The 24,694-nt window shown below is 41.3% G+C and overlaps 1 protein-coding gene across 1 annotated transcript in view; it reads left to right on the forward strand.

The window, feature by feature from the left end:
* Positions 1–12,837: 12,837 nt before the first annotated feature.
* Positions 12,838–24,694, forward strand: part of LOC117509706 (nuclear receptor corepressor 2-like) — a 219,620-nt gene continuing 207,763 nt past the window's right edge. The window contains exon 1 of the mRNA XM_034169426.1: positions 12,838–13,033. The gene's annotated coding sequence lies outside the window, so the exon portion shown is untranslated. The remainder of the gene's footprint in view (positions 13,034–24,694) is intronic.

A 24,694-nucleotide genomic window follows, 5' to 3' on the forward strand; every position in this document is an offset into this window, starting at 1 on the left:
AGCAACAGACTCTTTTTCCAGGCTAAGTGAAGATCTTCTAAATTAGTGAGACACCATTTCCTCTCCAACTTACGGGTTATCTGCTTTAAGCTACGAGTTTGTGAGTTATACCACGGAGTCAGGCACTTCTGATTTAAAGCTCTCTTTTTTAGAGGAGCTACAGTATCCAAAGTTGTCTTCAATGAGGATGTAAAACTATTGACGAGATACTCTATCTCACTTACAGAGTTTAGGTAGCTACTCTGCACTGTGTTGGTATATGGCATTAGAGAACATAAAGAAGGAATCATATCCTTAAACCTAGTTACAGTGCTTTCTGAAAGACTTCTAGTGTAATGAAACTTATTCCCCACTGCTGGGTAGTCCATCAGAGTAAATGTAAATGTTATTAAGAAATGATCAGACAGAAGGGAGTTTTCAGGGAATACTGTTAAGTCTTCTATTTCCATACCATAAGTCAGAACAAGAGCTAAGATATGATTAAAGTGGTGGGTGGACTCATTTACTTTTTGAGCAAAGCCAATAGAGTCTAATAATAGATTAAATGCAGTGTTGAGGCTGTCATTCTCAGCATCTGTGTGGATGTTAAAATCGCCCACTATAATTATCTTATCTGAGCTAAGCACTAAGTCAGACAAAAGGTCTGAAAATTCACAGAGAAACTCACAGTAACGACCAGGAGGACGATAGATAATAACAAATAAAACTGGTTTTTGGGACTTCCAATTTGGATGGACAAGACTAAGAGACAAGCTTTCAAATGAATTAAAGCTCTGTCTGGGTTTTTGATTAATTAATAAGCTGGAATGGAAGATTGCTGCTAATCCTCCGCCCCGGCCCGTGCTACGAGCATTCTGACAGTTAGTGTGACTCGGGGGTGTTGACTCATTTAAACTAACATATTCATCCTGCTGTAACCAGGTTTCTGTAAGGCAGAATAAATCAATATGTTGATCAATTATTATATCATTTACCAACAGGGACTTAGAAGAGAGAGACCTAATGTTTAATAGACCACATTTAACTGTTTTAGTCTGTGGTGCAGTTGAAGGTGCTATATTATTTCTTCTTTTTGAATTTTTATGCTTAAATAGATTTTTGCTGGTTATTGGTGGTCTGGGAGCAGGCACCGTCTCTACGGGGATGGGGTAATGAGGGGATGGCAGGGGGAGAGAAGCTGCAGAGAGGTGTGTAAGACTACAACTCTGCTTCCTGGTCCCAACCCTGGATAGTCACGGTTTGGAGGATTTAAGAAAATTGGCCAGATTTCTAGAAATGAGAGCTGCTCCATCCAAAGTGGGATGGATGCCGTCTCTCCTAACAAGACCAGGTTTTCCCCAGAAGCTTTGCCAATTATCTATGAAGCCCACCTCATTTTTTGGACACCACTCAGACAGCCAGCAATTCAAGGAGAACATGCGGCTAAACATGTCACTCCCGGTCTGATTGGGGGGGGGGCCCAGAGAAAACTACAGAGTCCGACATTGTTTTTGCAAAGTTACACACCGATTTCATGTTAATTTTAGTGACCTCCGATTGGCGTAACCGGGTGTCATTACTGCCGACGTGAATTACAATCTTACCAAATTTACGCTTAGCCTTAGCCAGCAGTTTCAAATTTCCTTCAGTGTCGCCTGCTCTGGCCCCCGGAAGACAATTGACTATGGTTGCTGGTGTCGCTAACTTCACATTTCTCAAAACAGAGTCGCCAATAACCAGAGTTTGATCCTCGGCGGGTGTGTCGTCGAGTGGGGAAAAACGGTTAGAGATGTGAACGGGTTGGCGGTGTACACGGGGCTTCTGTTTAGGGCTACGCTTCCTCCTCACAGTCACCCAATCAGCCTGCTTTCCCGGCTGCTCGGGATCTGCCAGGGGGTAACTAACGGCGGCTAAGCTACCTTGGTCCGCACCGACTACAGGGGCCTGGCTAGCTGTAGAATTTTCCACGGTGCGGAGCCGAGTCTCCAATTCGCCCAGCCTGGCCTCCAAAGCTACGAATAAGCTACACTTATTACAAGTACCGTTACTGCTAAAGGAGGCCGAGGAATAACTAAACATTTCACACCCAGAGCAGAAAAGTGCGGGAGAGACAGGAGAAGCCGCCATGCTAAATCGGCTAAGAGCTAGTAGCTACGCTAAGCTAGCGGATTCCTAAAAACACGCAAAGTGAATAATGTGTAAATAATTTAGAGGTGATTCAGCAGAGGGAGTGCTTTAGTTAAGGCACATAAAGATTACACTGGGAAACAAATCGTAATCTAGATAACTAGATCAATCTAACTGCGCAGATTAAACAGCTAAGAGATACAGAAAAACACCGCTGTGCTCCGGAACAGGAAGTGATACAATACTGGTAACTATCTGAAAATGACTTCATCTGGAAACAGGCTGTGGAGAGACGAAGTCCTTCAAAATCTGTTTTGTCTGAAGGCTGCAGTGAGGCACCGATCAGAACAGACCCTGTGACGCTCTGGGTCAGACAGAAACGTGGCTGTCAGTCGTTCTGCGCAAACTGCATGAACAGTCTCTGGATTAAGGACATTTCACAGTGCATTCACACAGTGATGAACACAATACCAAATAAACATGGTGTCACATGAAGACAGTTATTTTGCTTTCACAGCCTACAGCTGTCCTCCCCTTAAACGAAGCCTGCCCACGACATATACATTTAGTCACGTCCCCCGTGATACAAAGCAAGGTGGGGTGTTGCTCTAATTTATAAATCTGGGTTATTTTACTAGTTGTTGGGGTCTAAAATATAATTGGTTTGAAGATCTGACTCTTTGCTCTGCCCAGGATGCTACATATAGCCAAGGTCAGAAGGATAGGAAAAAAACTGGACTGCACATAGGCCCCCAGGCCCAAACTCTGAATTCTTAGATTAATTTGGTGAGTTTCTCTCTGACTTGCACATAACATTCTGATTCTTGATGACTTCAACCTTCATATACGTAAATAAGCCTTTTGATCCCCTGTGCGAATCATTTATGGACATTGTGGATGTATCAGTAATGAATTCAGGATTCAATGCACGTTAGTGGAAATACTCTGGATTTGGTCCTCGTGTGCAGTATTGCTGTCAAAAATATTGTCATCATGCCTGTTGCCTCAGTGGTCTCCGATCACTCACTTATTATGTTTACAGATTTGTTGCCATGTTTACTGGAACAAGAACCTTATTTATCATTGCGGCAACACATCAACTCCTCAGCTACACCTGAACTTGGAGCCACACTGCCTGATATGTTAATGTCACTTTTGGAAAATGACCATTCAGTTGACAGTTTTGCAGACATCTTAAACTCAGCGCTCAAAACTGCACTCGACATGATTGCTCCACCTACATTAAAACCACGCTGGCCCAAAACACAGTCACCGGAGTTCAATGATAACTTGTGTGACCTCAAGCATAAGGCTCAAGGTCTAGAACGGAAATGGTGTCCTTCAAAATTAGAAGTATTCCACCTTGTGTGGCGTGATGCTATCTTAGACTATAAACATGCACTACTGTCTACAAAGTGGACCCATTACTGTGATTTGATCAACAAAAAAAAGCATAACTCAAAGTTCTTGTTCAACATGGTGGCAACACAACCACCTGTGAGTCACTGAGCTTTTACAGCACAAGATTTCCTGGATTACTTTGAGAAGAAAATAGAAGACCCCAGCATGCCTTAACCCAGACACTACTTGATTCCCTCCTGATTCACTCTTGACTCACAGTGATGGGAAAAGTCAAAAGCTCATTTGTCGACCTTTTCTCGCCAATTAGTGACTTTTTTACTTTTTTCCCTTCATTCAGGAACCGTCGTATACCGTGTGACCGTCCCATAAGGTTGACTGCGTGCATGCGCACGCGCGTGTGTGTGTGTTTGTGTTTGCGCACATACGCTTTCAACCTAAGGGCCCCAGTGACCTCCCCCTTGGTGCACCCAGTCACCATAGCAAGTTTGGTGTCAATTATTAATTATTGTGGCTGTGCATAGCGAACACACACACACACACACACACACACACACACACACACACACACACACACACACACACACACACACACACACACACACACACACACACACACACACACGGCCAGCTTCATATATTAGATAATTGATTTACTATTTGTGATATTCCAGAATAAAGTGATTTTGCTGAACCCTCAGGAGCGTCATCGACTATGTAACGTGTTTTCTTTGATTCTAAACGTGACTGTGGTCATTTCAGATACATGTCGAGGGGAAATCCTGTTCAAATCTGTCTTTTCATGCTGGTGATGCTCATCATTAGTAATTTTACATAAGATGTAAAGCTGAAGTTCCAGCTAATGGCTCCCATTGGTATTTGAAAAAGACAAAATGCTGGAGTTGGGGCCCCCGCCACCCCCAACCCGTGCTGCGCTTTATTATGACAGCGGGTGCACCCCAACTGACCTTTGGCACCACCTTGTAGAGGCGACGTGGCTGTGAGAGGACTTTATCGAGGAGGGAGGTGTTTGTATCTCATACCTGGGGACTCTTCAGGCTCCAAAGCCTAAATGAAAAACCTGACTTGATACCATTTATTTAAAGAATGACATTGATTATTTGATTTGATAGAACTTATTTGAATTGAAGAGTTGCTAAAAGTAATGTAACTTGTGAACTTGTTTGCTCCATAATGAATTTAGATGTTTTAATGTTGGCAGCACAGTGGATTAGTGGTTAGCACTGCTGGCTCACAGTAAGAAGGTCATTGGTTCGATTCCCACCCATGTCCTTTCTGTGTGGAGTTTGTGTGTTTATCCCGTGTTTGTGTGGGTTCCCTCCTGGTGCTCCGGCTTCCTCCCACATCCAAAGACACATAGGTGGCTGTTGTGTGTTGGGGGGTGTGGCTGGATATTTTGGTGTTCTTTTCTTTTCTTTGCTCTCCAGGTGGCATGAGAACTGATTTGTCTGTGGAGAAGGTGCTGGCTGAAGAGTCCTTCACCCTCATCAACATCATGTGCAGCACCTGTGGATGGTGCTCACATGCAACCTTAAAGACTTTCAGCTGAAGCAGATAATTGGATGGCGTTCTGCATTTAAGTCATGTGTGATTCAAGCAGAACTGCCGGGAACTCGACCTTGTGATGTTCGTTTGTGAGACGCTGAGGACCGCGCCTGGGTTTGACACATCGAGCCCGTGAAGCAAGGAAGGGTGAGGACACATGCTGTCAGCACACATCAAAGGTGATTAAGTGTTTGACTAATTGTTGATAGTAATTTGGTATTTTGTTATGCAGTATACTTGAATTGTGATGAGGATTTTGCAGCTCGCTTCTCACTGCTGTGGCGTGCGGACAAGTGGTCCTCCACCTGTTGTGAGAAGCTGCTCATTTGCATAAAGCTTAAAATACAGACCTGCATGTGTTTCTGATAGTGTGTGTCTTTTGAAGGATATTAGTTGTAACTGCTAACTTACCTCACCTCTTCTATGCTTCGCAGAGAGTCGGTTTGTAGTGTCCACCTGGGGGGTGTTTGGTGGTGGTAGTGGGTCCAGGAGCGCCGGGCTTCGATCCTTTTGGGCCCTGGAGAGCGTGCCAGCCTTCACTCCACCAGAGGGACGCTATTTCTGTTTTTACACTTTTTATGCACCAGCGGGTGAAATAAAAATATTGTTTTTGGAACCGCTTTTCTGGTTATTTGTAGCGTTGGGTTCCGTCTGACGCAGGTCCGCTCCTCAACCCGCGTCGACACATAACAGTAGTTCCCGGTCATTCCATAATGGACCCAGCGGCAGAGGCGGTTCCTTTTGCCGAAAAAATTCAAGAACACTTGGAGAAAATATGGGAGCAATTACAGCATCTCGTAAACCAAATTAAACAAACAGATGCCCGTGTTACGGAGCTTGCAGCACAAGCAATTCCGCTTCCTGCTGCTCCAGCTGCGGCACCATCGATACTAGTGCAGATAACTCCGTCACCCAGAGATTCAGCGTCCGAACCGATTGTTTGTCGTCCGGAGCCTTGTGCGGTGATGCACTGTTCTCTGGTTTCTGCTCAGTCAGGTTGGAGCGCCGCAGCTGTACGAGGAATGTTTGTAGATGGGTTAAATGAGTCATTAAAAGACGAGCCGGCAGTCCGTGACGAGCCAAACGATTTAGATGAGCTAATATCGTTGGTGATTCGTCTAGATGATCGGATGAAGGAGCGTGGACGCGAGAGAGGGCGGCCATCAGAGCGGGTTTTTTCGTCTCGGGGCTTTCCCCGACACAAATCTGGGCCGCCTCTTCTTCGCCCCACTGAGGCTCTTCCGACGGGACCTCTGGCTCCTCTTGCTGACGAGCCCATGCAGCTCGGACGAACGGAGATCACTGTATTGCCCCGACATATAAGCGTCAAGAAAAATAATGGTGACGTATCTCCAGGTGTTCTGGGACAGGAAAAATAACACACATAAAAAAAAAAAAATCTAGTACGGGTTAATGTTTTGTTTTCTTTAAATAGGGGTTATAATTTGTTTGGGGAGTCAGAGGCGTGTCTGGTGGAGTGAATGTTAGGCGGATAGAAGCCCGTCTGGGCTCACCTAATCGTTAATTTTTTATGTGTCTTTAGGTATTTTCTGTTTGGGTTGTGGGGTCGTTTTATTTTGTTGTTTTTTATTTCCCTACATCCCTAACCCCAACCTCACTTGCCCCAAGACCGTTTGTCTTGTGGGTTGTGGGCTGGTGCAGGTTGGTCACGCTGAGCGTTCTCAGAAGACCTCTGCACCTAGGGGGGGGGGGGGGGGGTGTTAGGGGCGTTTTTTTTGGTTTGGTTAGGGCCCGGTTCCACTCCAGCCTCGGTGAGCCTTTGTACTGTTCGTCATTGGTGTTGCCGGGGTGTGGTGCAGCGGAGACATACCTCAGTCGGAGGGGTGGGCCGATCTGTTGCCGTTCGCCATTTCGGTAGTTCCACCCCTCCCGAGAGGCTGGGGTATGGTCGAGTTGGGGCACTGGACGTATTTCCGGTTCTCCGCTGCGCCTTGGGGTTGGGGCTGGGTTAGTTTTTCCTGTTTCCTTCCCCGGCTTAATATTTTGAGCCGTTTGCCAAAATTGAGCCGCTGAGGGGCTCTGGGAGGGACCTGGGGTCTTTCGGGGTGCCGGGGAGGGTAACAGGGTTTACGGTCATTTTATATCCCCCCGGGGTTGTTTTTGTAGTCCTCCGGGGGTTGAGTTTTGATTTTGTTCTGTTTCCTTCCGGGTTCCACCTCCAGGGTTGATGGGACGGTCCTCTGGGGGGGAATTGGCTTGGGGCCAACTAGCCAAGTGTGGCCGAGTCTGGGGTTCCGGGTTTGTGGGGAGGGTACCTCCTGGGGTTGATGGTACGGTCCTCTGGGGGGCGCCGTTTGCTCCATGTATACCTGGGGACCTGTGTGGGATTCTGGTTCTGGCTGTTCCTCCTGGAACTGGCGGTAAAGGCCTTCTGGGGGGGGGTTGGGCTCTGCAGGTCGTTCTGGGGGGGGTTGTTTGTTATTTTTCTTTTATGCATTTATGTTTGTATTGTGTTTGTGGGGCTGTGTTGGGTTTTTGCGTTTGGGAGTTTTTCTTTTCTTCCCGGGGTTTGATGGGACGGTCCCCTGGGGCGGTTTTGGGTGGGTTTTGTGTTTTTTCCTGTGTGTTGGATTGTACTGGGGAATGTTTTGGGGCTTTTGTTGATGCCAGCTGGCCTTCCAGCTGCGGTGCCCTGTCCTGCTGTCTGTGGTGGACCTTAGGAGCGTGGTGCTGTCTGCTTCCTGACGAGGACCCCGGAGGGAGGTGCTGTTCTCGGGCCTGGTCTGTTCGGTCGCCGGGAGGCTTCCCGTTAAAGGGGGGGTACTGTTGTGTGTTGGGGGGTGTGGCTGGATATTTTGGTGTTCTTTTCTTTTCTTTGCTCTCCAGGTGGCATGAGAACTGATTTGTCTGTGGAGAAGGTGCTGGCTGAAGAATCCTTCACCCTCATCAACATCATGTGCAGCACCTGTGAATGGTGCTCATGTGCAGCCTTAAAGACTTTCAGCTGAAGCAGATAATTGGATGGCGTTCTGCATTTAAGTCATGTGTGATTCAAGCAGAACTGCCGGGAACTCGACCTTGTGATGTTCGTTTGTGAGACGCTGAGGGCCGCACCTGGGTTTGACACATCGAGCCCGTGAAGCAAGGAAGGGTGAGGACACATGCTGTCAGCACACATCAAAGGTGATTAAGTGTTTGACTAATTGTTGATAGTAATTTGGTATTTTGTTATGCAGTATACTTGAATTGTGATGAGGATTGTGCAGCTCGCTTCTCACTGCTGTGGCATGCGGACAAGTGGTCCTCCACCTGTTGTGAGAAGCTGCTCATTTGCATAAAGCTTAAAATACAGACCTGCATGTGTTGCTGATAGTGTGTGTCTTTTGAAGGATATTAGTTGTAACTGCTAACTTACCTCACCTCTTCTATGCTTCGCAGAGAGTCGGTTTGTCGTGTCCACATGGGGGGTGTTTGGCGGTGGTAGTGGGTCCAGGAGCGCCGGGCTTTGATCCTTTTGGGCGCTGGTGAGTGTGCCAACAGTCACTCCACCAGAAGGACGCTATTTTTGTTTTTACACTTTTTATGCACCAGCGGGTGAAATAAATATATCGTTTTTGGAACCGCTTTTCTGGTTATTTGTAGCGCTGGGTTCCGTCTGACGCAGGTCCGGTCCTCAACCCGCGTCGACACATAACAGGTGGCGTGGATTGGAAACTTTAAATTGTCTGTAGGTGTGAATGTGTTTGTTTGTGTGTATGTGACCCTGCAACAGACTGGCGTCCTGTCCAGGATGAACCCGCCTCACACCCTGTGACTGCTGGGATAGGCTCCAGCCCCCTGTGACCCTTGACTGGAGTTAGCAGGTATAGAAAATGGATGGATGGATGTTTCTCTGAGTGTATACTGGTGTTTGCGTATAAATGATGCAGTTGTGTGGTCTTGTGGGTTTGACAAGCTCCCGTCCTGTCATGTGATTCATTTTTACCAGAGGCCATCAAATATGGCCATTGGGTATTGCAAAGGCTTCGTGTCCATCCATCTGTCTGTCCGTCTGTCTGTGCTCAGCATAAGTCCAGTCCCGTTACTGCCAGAGTCTTCAAGTTCACAGGGAACATTCTTGGGACACAGGCCTTGGACAAGTTCAAAGATGAATCTGTTCTTATTTATTTTATTTTTTTTTGAGTGGTGGGGGTGACAGCCAATCAGTGAAGAGCTACGCCATGACATCAGTGGCTGGTTTGTCTAAACTGGCTTCATTTATGTGTTTATATAACATGTTTGTTATATATGATGTAAAAGCTAGTGAGAAATAGACATATGTAAAACTGAAAACACTGTTTTTGGAACCTAATAACACCCCTGAAGTGATTTACAAGACAATTCACAGATGTTAGCATGCACGCTAACTTAAAGCTAACGTCCTATGGAGTTAAATTTCTCTCATTAATACCTGAACATGCACAGAGGAAGCTACAAATACTGATTTGATTTAAATATAGATTTGCATAACTTCTGTTCTTGTCAAAAGCTCATGCACACACAGACGCCGTTAAAATGTAATTATTGTTTATGATTGATTGATAGACAGGCTTTATTAAACAAGTATAAATTGTACATAAGACAGTTGGCTCTTAATTAAACAGTGGCAAATTATAAAGAGCACAATGCTCATATGGCGGAGGGTATTTTAGCATTGCATTATATTTGATTGTATTGTGGACTTGGTGTAATAAGTTGCATCTGATTTACCCAGAATACCTCAGTCTGGGATTCTTTAAACACCGCTGTGTGGTATCCACCCAGTCAAACTTGATAAAGGCCATCAGCCCAAACATTTGGTTAATAAAGTCAGATAAGAGATTGGAGTTGCTGTTCAGACGGGGGTGACCCATCCTGGTCCTGGAGAGCACCCCTGGCCTGCTGCCTGTTCCACTCCCAGGCTGTTCACTCTGTCAGGTGTTCTCAGCTAATCATAAGGTAGAAAACACCCATTTTAAAAAATCAGGTGTGACTTGAGTAGTTTGCTGTTGAAAACATGCAGGGCAGGTGCTCTCCAGGAACAGGGTTGGTGACCCCTGATCTCTTCTACCTTGGTCTTTGAGGTCAAGAGATGCTTGATTTATGGAGTTGTGAGACTGTGAGACAGAGATGTCCGTTCAGCATCATCAAAGGTAGTCTTTATGATCTTGGTGCTTCCAGCCTTACTGTATGGTTGTGATCTCAGTATGCAAACCAGCAGAGGAGTCAAGTAACGAAGTACAAATACTTCGTTACTGTACTTAAGTACACTTTTTAGGTATCTATACTTTACTCCTTTACTTATTTTTCTGCCTACTTCTGACTTCTACTCATTACATATTTCACGTCATGTGCGCCTGTAATCAACTTTTCTGCAGCACGGCTTTGCTTTGAACCGTGAACCAATCGAAGCAGTGGTTCGCAGATTGAAGCAATGCTTCGACCTATTGCTTTGTTTATTCTTTCTTTCGCTTAATTTCCCCCGCTAAAACCCTAAAGAGCATACTTCTGTGAGTATTATTTACCTTTTATATGTTAAACCGACCTGTTATGGTCTTCTGAAACAGCTGATAGATGTATTTTATAACTTAAAAACGGGAGCGACGCTAACGCGTTAGCATGTCTATGGCATTTTCAATGTTAAAAGTTAGCATTAAGCAGCTCTCATCACGTTCGGGTGCATTTGTTTTCAAATTGTAATATTTCTTAAATTTATTTTTGTTTATATATTAATAATCTAATGATTATTATATACAATTTTAGAGAAAGAGGCAAAAAGATCCTGAATAGAAACACAACAGAAAATATAAAAGCAACTAACAATGAACATACATAAATAAATAAATGTTTCCTGTGAACACCTAGTGACTCTTACTCCTCCACTTCATCCCTGTCTTATTTAATGACAGTTTGTTTCGGTCAAACCGTATTTTCAGTTTGTTAATTTCTTCAGTTATTTCCTCCAGAACTATCTGACAAACTAGAAAACTGCTGCATCCTAGTAAGAGCAGAATACTACTGGAATGAATCTGAATAAGGAAAGTTTGGTTTTTTTCCTCACTAAATGGATGCTGCACTCACTGCAGTTTATTGTCCTGAATAGTCCCAGATTGCATTTCAGAGCTTCTAGAATTGAAACATTTTCCTGCAGGTGGTGTTGGGGGGTAATTTTGGGTCTTGGGCCACATGTAGAACGAATCAGTTTTTAAATGAAGCTTTCAATTCATATAGTGTTTTTAAACTGCAGTATCTATACTTCTACTTAAGTAACAAATGTGTGTACTTTTGACACCACTGCAAACCTAACAGTGACCTAAGGTCAGACTGGAGGTCTGTGGTACTGGGACTCTAGAATTCATGGGTTCCGCTGGAATGACTTTGTCTACGTTGAGAAACTCAAATGAGGTGTATGATCGTGTGCTGTGTTTTCCTGTGTCTCTAAAGGTGCCTACGTACCAAATGCCCACGTATCTTCTGGCTGCAGCAGACTCAGCTGGGTCCATAAGTAATTGGACAGTGATGGAATTTTTGTAGCTTTGCTGCATCTGTTGGGATCTCAGGCAGAACACCTTCATGTAAAACTCAGAGCCTGACCAGAAGGTGTACAGTGACGTCCATAAAATATCACTCCATCACCACCAGGGGGTGACGCCTATTTTGGAGCCAAGCTGATTGGCCGAGACAGTGGAACTGCCTTGACCAGGCATAATGTGATTGAATACTGTACTGACTCTTTTTATGGATTCTTCAGTTCATCTAAATGATTACATGTCCTTCAACAATAAAAATAAAAACAAGTATAACTTGCATTATTTCAAAAGTACCATAAAATGTTGGAAAACCACTGAGGTGGGTACACTGATCCCACACCACAACACTGGAGTTTGAAACATGACTATGTGGATTATTTTGAAATGATTTTAGCCTTAATGGGCTCACTTTTGACTGATATGAAATTCAGGCATGTGCTTAAAAAGACAAAATGTAAAAACACAGTAATTTTAACAGTACATGTACAATTGTGGGGAAAACTCCAAAAAATCCAAGACTTATTTCCATTGTGGTGGGGGCATAATGGTTTGCACGTTGGACTGAGATGCCAACAGCAGATTAATGCAGTGGCACATGAAAGGGGGTTTGACGATGCCCACAGATGGGGGTTGGAGGACGCTGGAATTGGGCCAAAGGCTGGTGTGATGTAGGGTATCAACCAGTCTTTGGTTCATTTCCAGCTGGGAGGAGGCTCCAGGGAAGACCCAGGACACATTGGAGAGATCATATTTCCCAACTAGCTAGGGAACACCTTGGGATCCCCCTGGAATAGTTACAGGACTAGGGAAGTGTGGGATGAGCTGTTTGGCTTGCTGCCACCATGATCCGGACCAGGAAAATAATACTGGCCATATTAAATCAGGTGACTTTACTGCTGTTTTGAGTGCGTGGTGGAGGTTTTAGGTTGCCCCGGTTACTGCCAGGATTACTACCTAAAGAAAATATTTCTTGCAAATGTAGCAACCCTCAAAGACAAGTAAAACCCGAGGCTGGAATGCTGGTGTTACAAAATGACAGAGCTTGTTTTTTTTTTGTTTTTTTTAAATTAAATTTACCCTTTAACTTATATTCAGACTTTTTCACTGAACCCAGTGTTTGTTTGAATGACGTATTCACATAGAGCCCTTTATGAGTGGCAGGTTCGAAACCTTTGATGTGACCGATGACGATTAATTTATGATTCGTCGCTGTGGGTGGAGAGAGGCGGGGTCAGAGAGCTCGTGGGCCTATGGGAAGAGGGGCGGGGCCAGCGTGTTCTCGGCCCAATGGGGAGAGAGGGGAGGGTCAGCCCGCTGAGAGTCTCAGCAGCAGCAGCTTCACGGACAAACACCGCCAGCGGAACAAATGACAAATAAAATTACACTTTCATGTGGATTAACTCCCGGGTGACGTTTTTAGTCGAAGACAGAAGCTGACCGAGGGTAAACGGGACGGTTGACGAGGATTGGGACCTTCCGTGAGGCGCCGCAAGGTTAGTGAGCTAGCTGCTTCATCACAGGCTGCTGTAGGAGGAGGAGGGCTGGGGCCCGACTAATCTCTGGAAGGAAAACCTTCATTGACGAAGATAGCAGAACAGCTCGACTAGCTATTAGCTCATGACATCGCTTCTGTTTGACTTCTTTTCGCCTCCCACTTTAATGTTTCCGTAAATCAAGAGCACGTGCTACATGGCTAGGCTAGGCTAGGATGGCTAAGGGCGCTAACTACCTGTCAACAGTGCTACTGGTAACGCCAGTTTTGTTAACACATTTACATCGTGTTCTATGGTACAACAAATGTTAACAGTAAACAATGGCAAGTTGTTGTTTTTCTTAAATTGTTGGTATGTGGTGAGCTGGCTAATTAAAGGTGGAGTGAGACAAAAGCAGCTGGTGTGAATCGACACTGGCGGGGGAGTTTTTGCAGAAATGTGAATCAACTGTGAAAGACTTTAAAATGGAAACAAACGCTGTGTCCTCTCTGGATTTTTCGAATCTCGACGTTGATCGAGTACTGTAAGACCAGATCTACAGTCTGTCCCTTTAGGAACTGACCACAAGTCGTGATGAGTTCCAGAATGTGGCCGAAATTTCTGCTTTACCTTTTGTGACTAAAAGCGTTTTTCCTGGTTCACTAGGGATGGGTATTGATAAGATTTTATCGATATCAATGCCATTATCGATTCCTTATCAATTCCCTTATCGATACCTCTTGTGAATTTTCTGTGCACTAAAAGTAGGCTTTACAGGGTTTCTATGTCAACATTTGAAATTGGTCAATGGATCCTTTTTCTCGACATAAATAAAAATAAATAAAATCTGTAGTTTTTGTCAAAAGCATTTCCTTTCAGACATTTTGGCATGAATGTCTCTCTGTACCTCTGAGCTGAGCTCAGCCGGCTGCTGCACGTCAGCGTAGGACATCTCATTTTGGGAGGAAAAAATAAACATTTTGATCGATTGCAGTTTGTTTATATTACAACGTTTGGAAAGAGGTGTCAATTGATTTAAACGGCGTTTCACTTTGAATTTCTTAATTTCAACTGGACTCTATCATTCTAACTTCACTCGATAAAACAAAGAACAGACAAAGCAGTGAGTCGGATCAATGCTTCATTGCTTCAAGCTTCAAAGAAGAGCCGCGCTGCAGAAACAGTTGATTACAGACCCTGCAGGGTTTCTGTAATCAACGTAGAGACATGATCATTTTCCCGACAAACACCCCCAAAAACAACAGCCGCTCTGAAGGAGTGATAAGGGAATCATTAAGCAAAAAGGCTATTGATGTCGGTGGATCGATTCGTTTCTTAACGATACCCGAAAATTCACCGGCTGTAGTCTAACGTGACCTTCCTTTTAAAATGTTAAATGTGATTGTATTTATTATAATGTTGTGGTGTACATGAATAGTTTGTGGTGGGAGGTTATCACTGTCATCATCTTGCTGGAATCTGTGCAGGCTGGACTGAAAGGCGCTGACAATATCGCAGGAATGTGCAGGAGGCCTAAAAAAAAACCTGCTTGTGTGCCATGGTGGCTGCTTTATCAATTGTATTACTTACTAAACCATATATATTGATTTATAACACAACATTTTCAAAAGGGGTAATAGATATAAGTGTAAAGATGATTGAATGTGTCTTCAGAGCAGTAAATTGATCAGCCAGTGTGAACATTGGCAGAATGCTGCTGCTTTCATGTACCTTTGGAAATTACATGACTGTTTCAAACTCAGCAGTTGCTTTTGGCAGGAGTGTGGTTTTTGTTTTATTTTACATAAAAAAAAAAATCCAAGCAAACAGGCTGTAATTTCTGACGATGCATGAACGCTGCAGCAGCGATCTGCGCTATGTTCACACGGACTGATCAGTTTGCTGCTCTGGTGATATATTCAATCATCTTTAACTTATATTTAATGACCCCTTCTGACAGTATTGTGTTATAAATAAATATGTGGCTTAGTCATGGTCAGAGGAACTGTGAAATACTGGTCAGTCACTGTTAATAATTTCTTATGTGTCCAACCTCGTAGGTTGATCATTAAATTTGTTCTAAAAGCCATCATAATTATTTATAGGAAAATGTTCTATATTTATTTCTCAAACAAATGTTTGGGCCTGAAAACAGGTTTTGATTTTTGGTTTCATTCTATAATACTGGACTTATTTTTCTACTAAGGTTTGAACTTTGAGAGTGTTTACACAGGAGAGGAAAGTGAGAAAATGTTAATGCCTGTTTGAGAAAAGTGTATAAAGTGTGTAGTGAGGAGTTTTACAGCCTTAAAACATCTACAATAATTGTAAAAAATAACGCTGACTACTTCGCGAATTTCGCCTATCGCGGGCTATTTTTAGAACGTAACTCCCGCGATAAACGAGGGACCAGTGTGTGTGTATATATATCATACACAGGTGATGTATCATACACACACACACATACATATATAATATATATATAAAAAGTGCATGTGTTTATTTTTCTGTCTCACTCTGTATATCTCCACGCTTGCACACAGACCTGCTGCGAGCTCCCATCCTTCTCTTCTACTGCACACTCTAATGCTGTTACATAACACACCTTTTCATCACCTGTGGTGCAGGTCGGTAACATGTTTGCACTTCCAAAGAGAAGATCTCAGGTTCAAGGCCACCTCCGCTCCCATCACATGGAGATGTGCCAAATTAGTGCACAGATCCACTCAGGATCTGCTGGGGTGACCCGGAGCAAAACTGGAGCAGCCAGAACAACGACTGTCCACAGCGCCATCTTCACGTCGGTGCTTATTCTGGTTAATGTTTTGAGAGGTGGGAAAAATGAATGAATGTCATTTTCGTAAGTAAGATAATGACATTTTTATTTCTCCAGGGAGTGAAAGCCAGATGACAGCTTCCCCCCCAACTTCATATTTAATGTTGTGAGCAAGGCAGACAGCAGATTAGAGATTAGAAGCGGTTCTGTGGTCCGTGATTCATTCGATTTCGTTGCACAACACAGATGACGGCATGCTGTAGCACGGTAGCCTTGGTTGTCGTGTAGGCTGAAGCTGTCAGAAGTGTTAGTTTTACACTTGACTTTTTTCTGACTTGTAATTAGGACTCATCACACGGCCAGTCTGAAAAGCTTTTTAATTTTTTTTTTTTTTTTTTTAAGGCAGGCAGCGGTGTACAATAATCCCACAGTGGGAATACCAGCGACATGTAACAATGCGACATCTGAATGGATTCCATTTCATTGGTAGAATGGACTCATGACAGATGCACTTGGTCTGTTCCAGGGTGATTTGTCTCTATGTGCGTCTAAACATAAAGTGGGTGGCGGCTTGTTGCCTTCTTACTAACAGGCAGTGGGTGGCAGTTAAAGTTAAAATACTCCAGGGAAATCTGCATTCTTAGAGCAGCACTTATAAATGTGCATATTTAATGACGCTTTAATGAATCACACCCAAATTCCCACGTACAACAGCCACACACTCATTCTGTGTGCGGGACTCCTTTATGAAGTCATACATTCAAGGAGTTTACTCTTCTCTGTGTCTTCATAGGAACCCAGTTATAGTTATTTTTTTCCCCTAACTGTGCTGCTTGCACAGCAGATTTTTGTGTGAGTAAAACAACTACTCATTGCTTTTGTCATATACACTCACCGGCCATTTTATTAGGTGCACTTGTTCAATTACTTGTTAACACAAATAGCTAATCAGCCAATCGCATGGCGGCAACTCAATGCATTTAGGCATCCAGATGTGGCAAAGATGACTTGCTGAAGTTCAGAATGAGGAAGAAAGGGTATTTAAGTGAATTTGAACATGGCATGCTGTGTGCAAATTCATATTCTACTGAAGAGAATAGATTTATCTGGGGGGGACTCCATAATGAATATTTTATTTACCTTTTACCTTTGCACATGCATGAGCATTTGAAAAGACCAGAAGTTACCTTTGACCACGGGTGGTGTGCGCGCATGCTGACGTCCATGATATGTCTTGTAAATCCCTCCAGATGTATTACCTGGTTACAAGAACAGTGTTTTTAGTTTTCACTGTGTTTATTTCTCACTAGCCTTTACATAATATATGAGAAACATGTGAGATTTACACAGAAAGGCAGCAGTTTTGGTGTGTTTCCCGCCATGTTGGATTAGCAGCCAGAGAGAGAACAGCCAGTGACATCACAGTCCCTCTTTACTCTGATTGGCTGTGACTGTGTTCTTCCCAGAAGCCCTCACACAAGTTTGGGGAAGCCCCCACGTGATCTATGACTTCATTGCTAGCGACTGTGTCATGGACTCAACCATAACTGCCATAAGTAGTTCAAGGTCGTCTCTTATGAAAATTTACCTTTCAGGGGAACTTTTTATCAATTTCTTCTGGACAACGCAATTTTTGATTGCATTGGTAATGTGACTAACAGTGTAGTGGTGTAAGGATAGATGATGCAGCACGTGCTATTGCTAGGGTTGGGTATTGAGAACCAGTTCTTTTCGGGTATCGTTAAGAAATGATTCGGTCCTTCAGAGTGGTCTTTGTTTTTGAGGGTGTTTGTCGGGAAAATGATCATTTCTCTGTGTTGATTACAGACTCTGCAGCAGGTCTATAATCAACCGCTTCTGCAGCGCGACTCCACTTTGAAGCTTGAACCAATGAAGCAGTGCTTCGATTCGCTGCTTTGTTGGTTCTTCGATTCGCTGCTCTTCAGAAGCGGAAAGTCCACTTCTTAACCCCTCTCAAAGCAATTAAAATATGTCAATCGTGAGTCACTTTTGTGTGGAATAAAGTTGCTAACTGGGAGTCTTGTTGCAGTCAAGAAACGAGAATCGTCCTCCGTTCTGTTTGCAGAGCTCCAAACGCTATGCGGCTCTCTGCCGAGTGAGAGTCCAGTCAGACTTAATAACTTCAAAGCGAATCACCGCTTTAAATAAAATGACACGTCTTTCTAAACGTTGTAATACAGACAAGAAACTACAATCGGGTCGAAATACATTTTTTAACTTACTTGCACTGGTGCTAGTAATAAAAAAAAATTACTTGCACCAAAAAAAAAAAAAGGTTACTTGCACAACCAAAAGTCAGTCTTATATCAACCTTAAAACTCCTCCTCTGATGTGTCAGACTCTTAATTCCTCTCTGGGGAGAGTTTGCCGCTGCTGCTGCTGCTCTCCCCTCAGTTTTTTTTTTTTTTTTCACCTGCGCGCAAATAAATTGTCTGTGACGATTATTTTATTTCTTAACTACACAGATGTATAATAAAACAAATGGTGACTGGTTTATAACACAATTATGACAGTTTCAGGGGAGAAAGAGCGAGGAACTACAGAGCCCTTGGAAGAGTCATCGTAAAATGTTTTGCATGTAGAGAGAATGTGCGCACGTCTTATTATATTGTGTGCTCATTTTATGATATTGTGCGCACGTTTTAAGCATCGTTTGAGTAAAACAAGGGCACGATCTACTTAAACGTGGCCACAATTTGTAAAACGTGCACTCAGTATTGTCTTGACACATAAATGTTGACTATTAGTCAACAAACCAGGAGACAGTGTGATACATTTCCCCATTAGAAATGGATCTGGTCAGAGTGTATCATCTCTGGTTTGGGGGCACAAGGACATACAGAGAACTCCGGCTGCCCAGCATGGCATCATTTGGAGTTTAAGCACATTAAAAAGGATGCTGAGGGCGAAGTGTTGTGAGGATGACAATTTAGGTCATATTATGAAGTTCATTTTGAACAAAAGGAAAACGTGCGCACGTTTTATTAATTTGAGGGCTCGATTAAAGGAAAACGTGCGCATGAATTATCATTGCCAGGAAAATGTGCGCACATTTTATTCATTTGAGAGTACGTTTTATTAATTTGTGTGCTCAATTAAAGGAAAGCGTGCGCACAAATTATCATGGCCAGAAAAAAAATATCACTTTAAGTGACGTGTCCTGGGTTCCGTAAAAGAACCGCAGCGGCAGCCACTTTTTTTTTCATGTGCGTGCGTGAACTCATAGTCTAAGATAACTTTAGTAACTACACAGATGTATAATAAAACAAATGGTGACTGGTTTATAACACAATGATGACAGTTTGAGGGGAAGAGAGGAACTGCAGCCAGTCAGTTTTTTCTCTTTTCTTTGTTTACATGTGCCCGCGCGAACATAACAAATGGAGCACAGCGACTTGCTCCGTTTGTCTGAGTCATAAAATGCAGGGAAAGATGAAAACAATACACTGGAAATTGTTTTTTTCCTTATTTATTCCTTTATTGGTTCATTTTACTGGTGCTTATAGTTGATAAAACTTGGATAAAGTTACTTGCACCAGTGCAAGTGCAGTATAAAATTACATGCACCGCTCAAATAATACGTGCACAAACTAGACCAATTTCATATTTATTTACTTTAAGACTCAATAAAATGTTGTTGACATAGAAAACGTGTAAAGCCTACTTTTAATACACAGAAAATTCACAAGTGGTATCGATAAGGGAATCGATAAGGAATCGGATTGATAAGTGGAATTGATAATGGTATCTATCGATAAAATCACACTGGGGCCCAGTACATACAAGGGCTGTGAATTTGTCTGAAGTAACTTACATTATCACAGTGACGCACACTGCACACATTGTGAGTAAAAGTACACATCATGCACATTATGCAGCTGATTTATTACCTCATGGCCTTCAGTTCAATTTCAATATAGAATACAATTTTATTGTCATTGTGGACACAATGAAACTTCATTTCAGCAGCATCTCTTCAGCACCAAATCATTGAGAAAACCAGCATATCATAAAACTACATATATCATAAAAAAGAGCAACATGTCACCTCCAACCAAGCAGAACTCAAAACAACATACACACAACATACAATATACAACAGATGCTAGATGTGTGCTGATGCAGACTCAAAGTGCATTTTTAGAGGAAAAAGTGCTGATGTACATAGAGTGCAATTAAGGAGAAGGTTTTAGACACTTGACTGCTTACGGGTAGCATCTATTTAGCAGTCTGTTGGTGCTTGCACCTCGTGCCCTTTATCTCCTTCTAGAAGGGAGGGGGTGAACAGTTGGTGTCCAGGGTGTCTTCTTCTTCTTCTCGTGTGTGCGTTCCCAGGTCTGCTGGGGGCTCCCCTACCATTCTGAGGGGGGAGCAGCACATTAGTGTTTTAGCTTTTCCTCGATCCGTGTAAGAGCTTTTGCAGTTTCTCTTAATTTGGTTGTATCTTCTTCAAAGATATCCTCCGTTGTTACTTTCGGGCATTCTTGCCTATTGACTTGCTGGCATTCCTCTAGTATATGTTTTTGGGTTTCCTCCTCAGCATTGCAGAACCTACAAGGATACATTGGCATATTTATTCCTATAGTTGCATTTTACTGCCAGCATTCTTGTTCTTGCCATCATGATGCTATGTGCTTCCATCCTGTTTAGTTTGTCCAGGTAGGGTTTCCTTTTTCCTACTTCCAACGTTTTTACGTTTTCAATGTAATGTTTTACCTTTGATTTGATCTCTCCTTGTTCTTTGATATTCTTCTTTAGCTGTTCGCCTATTTTCCTTTTTATATCTCCTTTGCTTGTTTGATCCGTTATCTGCAGTTTTTCCTTAATCCTGTTGACTTCCCTTTTCCATGGTTTACTATTGTTGTTGATTATTCTTTTCATTAGGTCTGATCCTACTGTATTTATACTTTTTTGGAAGTTGATCTTGTTTTTTTGTATTATATGGTCTATATCCCAGAGCCCTGTTTCCGCATACATGATTTCTCTCAGTGTTGTTGTTGGTAGTATTAGGAGCCGTTTTAATATATTGTCCAAGATTTGGTTCCTCATTTTCCCCTCCTTTTTTGTTGTTACCACTGACTCTCCTGCATACACAATTATTGGGATTATGCATGATTCCACTAGTTGCCAGATAACTCTCATCTCTATTCCTCTTAGGTCCGGGCTTCCTGCTATTAGACTCGTTAGGAGGCTTTTAATGAGCCTTTCATTGGATTCAGGTGTGTTGGAGCAGGGAGACAACTAAGAGTATCAGGAAGGTAGCTCTCGAGGACCGAACTTGAGCACCCCTGGTTTATGCTTATTGTTCTCTGTCCTATTGTCTCTTTTAGGGCTTCCTTTATTACTGTTTCATATTCTTTGTATTCACTAGGTTTTTTATTTGTAATTTTTTTGGACAGTACTTTGTTGTATTCCTTCCAACCTTCTTCATTTTCTAGGTTCCATCTTTTAATTCTTTTTGTTCTTCTGCTGGTCTCTGGTATTTGGATGCAAGCTGCTTTCATGTTGTGATCTGACTCCCCATGTTTACTTTTGGGTCTGAGGGTTCCTGCTTCATCAACTTCTACTCTTGTTGTTCTTTGTTCCATTTCGTCACATGCTGTTATGTAGTCTATTACAGATTTTCCATCATTGTGTCTGTTCTCAATTGTCCACAGGCGTGTTTCAGATTTGAGGTTAATTGCCTTGCAGTCTGCTTCTTTTAGTAGTTTTTTTTAGGATTCTCCCATTTCTACTTTTTTTGTTGGTATTGTCCTGCTTTAATTTCCACTTTTGCATTTAAGTCTCCTGCTAGTAGTACATTTCCTTCCTGTTTGTAGCATTGGATTTGTGTTTTGATTATGGCGTACTGCCTTTCCACCTCATCCTTATAGCATGTCTCTTGTGGTCCGTAGTAGCATCCTATGAAGTCTGGTTTATGTTTTGGGTTTTCTATTTTTAGCCAGAGTATTTCCATTGTGCTGTCTTCTAGGTTTTCTTGGGCTGTTGTGTGCTTTGCTGTTTCATTCGTTATAGCAATTGCTATGCCTCCTCCTGTTCTGTTTAGTCTTTGCTTGGAGTACCATGTGTAGTTGGGTATTATTGGTGGCTCTCCTTTTGTTTCTGTTACTATTACTATATCTGTGTTGTTAGTTCGTATTATCTCAGATAAGCTGTGTATTTTCATTTATTTATTTATTTATTTATTTATTTATTTATTTCATTCATTTAAAAGAAAACAAAAAAACAAAAAACAGAAAAGCATAAATAAAGCATCTCCATTACCAGAATAAAAAGGAGCAGAGAGAAGAACAAGTCTTATATTTTCTGCCCCTTTTTACAATACAATCTTTCAATATCCAGCGTCATTTTTCAACATTATTTAACATATTGTATTTCTTTAACTTGTCACATACCACTGACTTATTTCATAATTATGGCCATTATTAAATAGATTACATCTCTGACAGGTTACATTTTTAAACTTAAAACATTTTATACATTATTAACAAATTACATTTTTTTTTTAACTTCCTTACAGCCCACTAACTTATTTTATAGTTTCATACTTACTTAATACATCTAGTTTAATACGTTTTTTAAATAATTTAAGCGACCTTAATTCTTTAATTTCTTTGTTGAGATTGTTCCATAATTTTACACCATTTACTGCAATACTCCGTTCTTTTACTCTGGTTCTGTATCTTGGTTTTCTAAAGACTTCTATTCCTTTCAGTTTATAACTACTTACTCTTTTCTCAAACATATTTTGAATGTTTGTTGGTAAAGTATTTTTATTTGCTTGGTACATTGTTTGTAATATTTTCAAATGGACCAAATCACGAAATTTAAGTACCCTGTACTTAATAAACAATGGATTAGATGGATCTCTAAAACCACTGTTGCATTAGCAACACCCTTAAAGCCCTTTTCTGCAGAATAAACAAAGGTTGTATATAAGTTGTATATGTTGATCCCCAGATTTCTACACAATAAGTTAAATATGGGAAAATCAATGAATTGTACAATGTTAATAAACCATAACTATTTAATGAATATTTTACTTTATGCAAAACAGCAATGGCTTTCGCTATTTTTCCTTTTATGTAATTTATGTGTGACTTCCATGTAAGATCTTCATCAATTATGACTCCTAAAAATTTCATTTCTTTTACCCTTTGTATATCCATTCCATCTATTTGTAATGACACGTTATTTTTTTTGCTCTGTCATTAAACAATATGAAATTTGTCTTATTAATATTTAGTGACAGTCTGTTTATATCAAACCAATGCTTAACCTTTTCCAATTCTGTTTTTATCACTTGTGCTACTTCCTGTATATCTGATCCAGAGTAAAACAGCGTTGTATCATCAGCAAATAAAATGCTACCAAGCACATTAGATACATTCACAAAATCATTGATAGTTTGGGTCCAAGTACTGATCCTTGTGGTACTCCATAAGCAATATTACACAATTCTGATTTGATATTATTTATCTGAACAAACTGTTTTCTGTTTTCTAAGTAGCTTTTTACCCACTGATGTGCAATACCTCTTATTCCATATTGTTGTAACTTGTGAAGCAATCTTGAGTGGTCAATAACATCAAAAGCTTTTTTCAAGTCAATAAAAATACTTACAAAATAATCCTTATTTTCTATTGTTGTTATTTTCTCTATTAATTCCATAATTGCCATAGCTGTCGAATGTTTTGTTCTGAATCCATACTGAACATTATTTAAAATATGATGTTTCTCAGTGAATTTATCCAACCTTGTCACAAAAACTTTTTCCATAATTTTAGAAAACTGTGGAAGCAATGATACTGGCCTGTAATTAGAGAATTTATGTTTGTCTCCTTGGCAATTTTCATTTCATCTGGAAAAATCCCTGTTGACAGAGACAGATTACAAATATAAGTAAATGGTTCAATAACAGTTTCTATTATACTTTTTACAGTCATCATGTCTAAATCTTCATGGTCAGTTGATCTTTTGCTTACAGTTTTTTTTTTACAATATTTCTTATTTCATCTTTATCCACATTGTCCAGGAAAATACTATTGACTGTATTTACAAGTGTATGTAATGTATCTTCTACTATTGGTTTATTTCCCACCAGACTTGATCCTACATTTGAAAAATAATCATTAAACCCATTTGCCACTTCTTTTATGTCATATATGTCTTTATTTTCTTTGACAAAGTAATTTGGAAAAGTTGCTTTCGCTCCATCACTTTCAATCACACTTTTTATAATTCCCCATGTTGCCCTCATATTATCTTTATTCTTATTTAATTGTTCACTATAATAATCTTTTTTTTGTTTCCTAATTATTGTCAATAGTTTATTTTTATATTTTTTGTATCTGTTTTCTGTTTCCTTTGTTTGCATTTTTAAAAAGCACCTGTATAAATAGTTTTTCTTTGCACAAGCATTTTTTATTCCCTTTGTCAGCCATGGTTTATTTACTCTTTTCTTACTAATTTCTATTAATTTACAGTTTTTATTATATGATTTCATCAATATTTTCATAAATGAGTTATATGCTACATTAACATCACTGACATAAACTTCTTCCCAATTTTGATTTTTAAGATCATATTTTAATGCCTCTAAGGCTTTTACTGACTTGTCTCTTTTAAAGTTTATAACAGTTTTTTTCTTGTACCTATTTTTATATTTAAATATTGAAAAGACTGGTAAATGATCACTAACATCTGTCATCAAGATCCCATTCCTGATAATTTCATCTGTTCTATTTGTAAATATATTGTCGATTACCGTTGCACTTTGCGATGTGATTCTGGTTGGTTTTGTTATCAAGGGGAATAACCCCAAACTATACATTGAATTCACAAAATCACTTATTCTTTGGCAACTGGAGCTCTCTATGTTAATG

Source organism: Thalassophryne amazonica, chromosome 5, assembly GCF_902500255.1.
Source record: "Thalassophryne amazonica chromosome 5, fThaAma1.1, whole genome shotgun sequence".
NCBI classification, from domain to species: Eukaryota; Metazoa; Chordata; class Actinopteri; order Batrachoidiformes; family Batrachoididae; genus Thalassophryne; species Thalassophryne amazonica.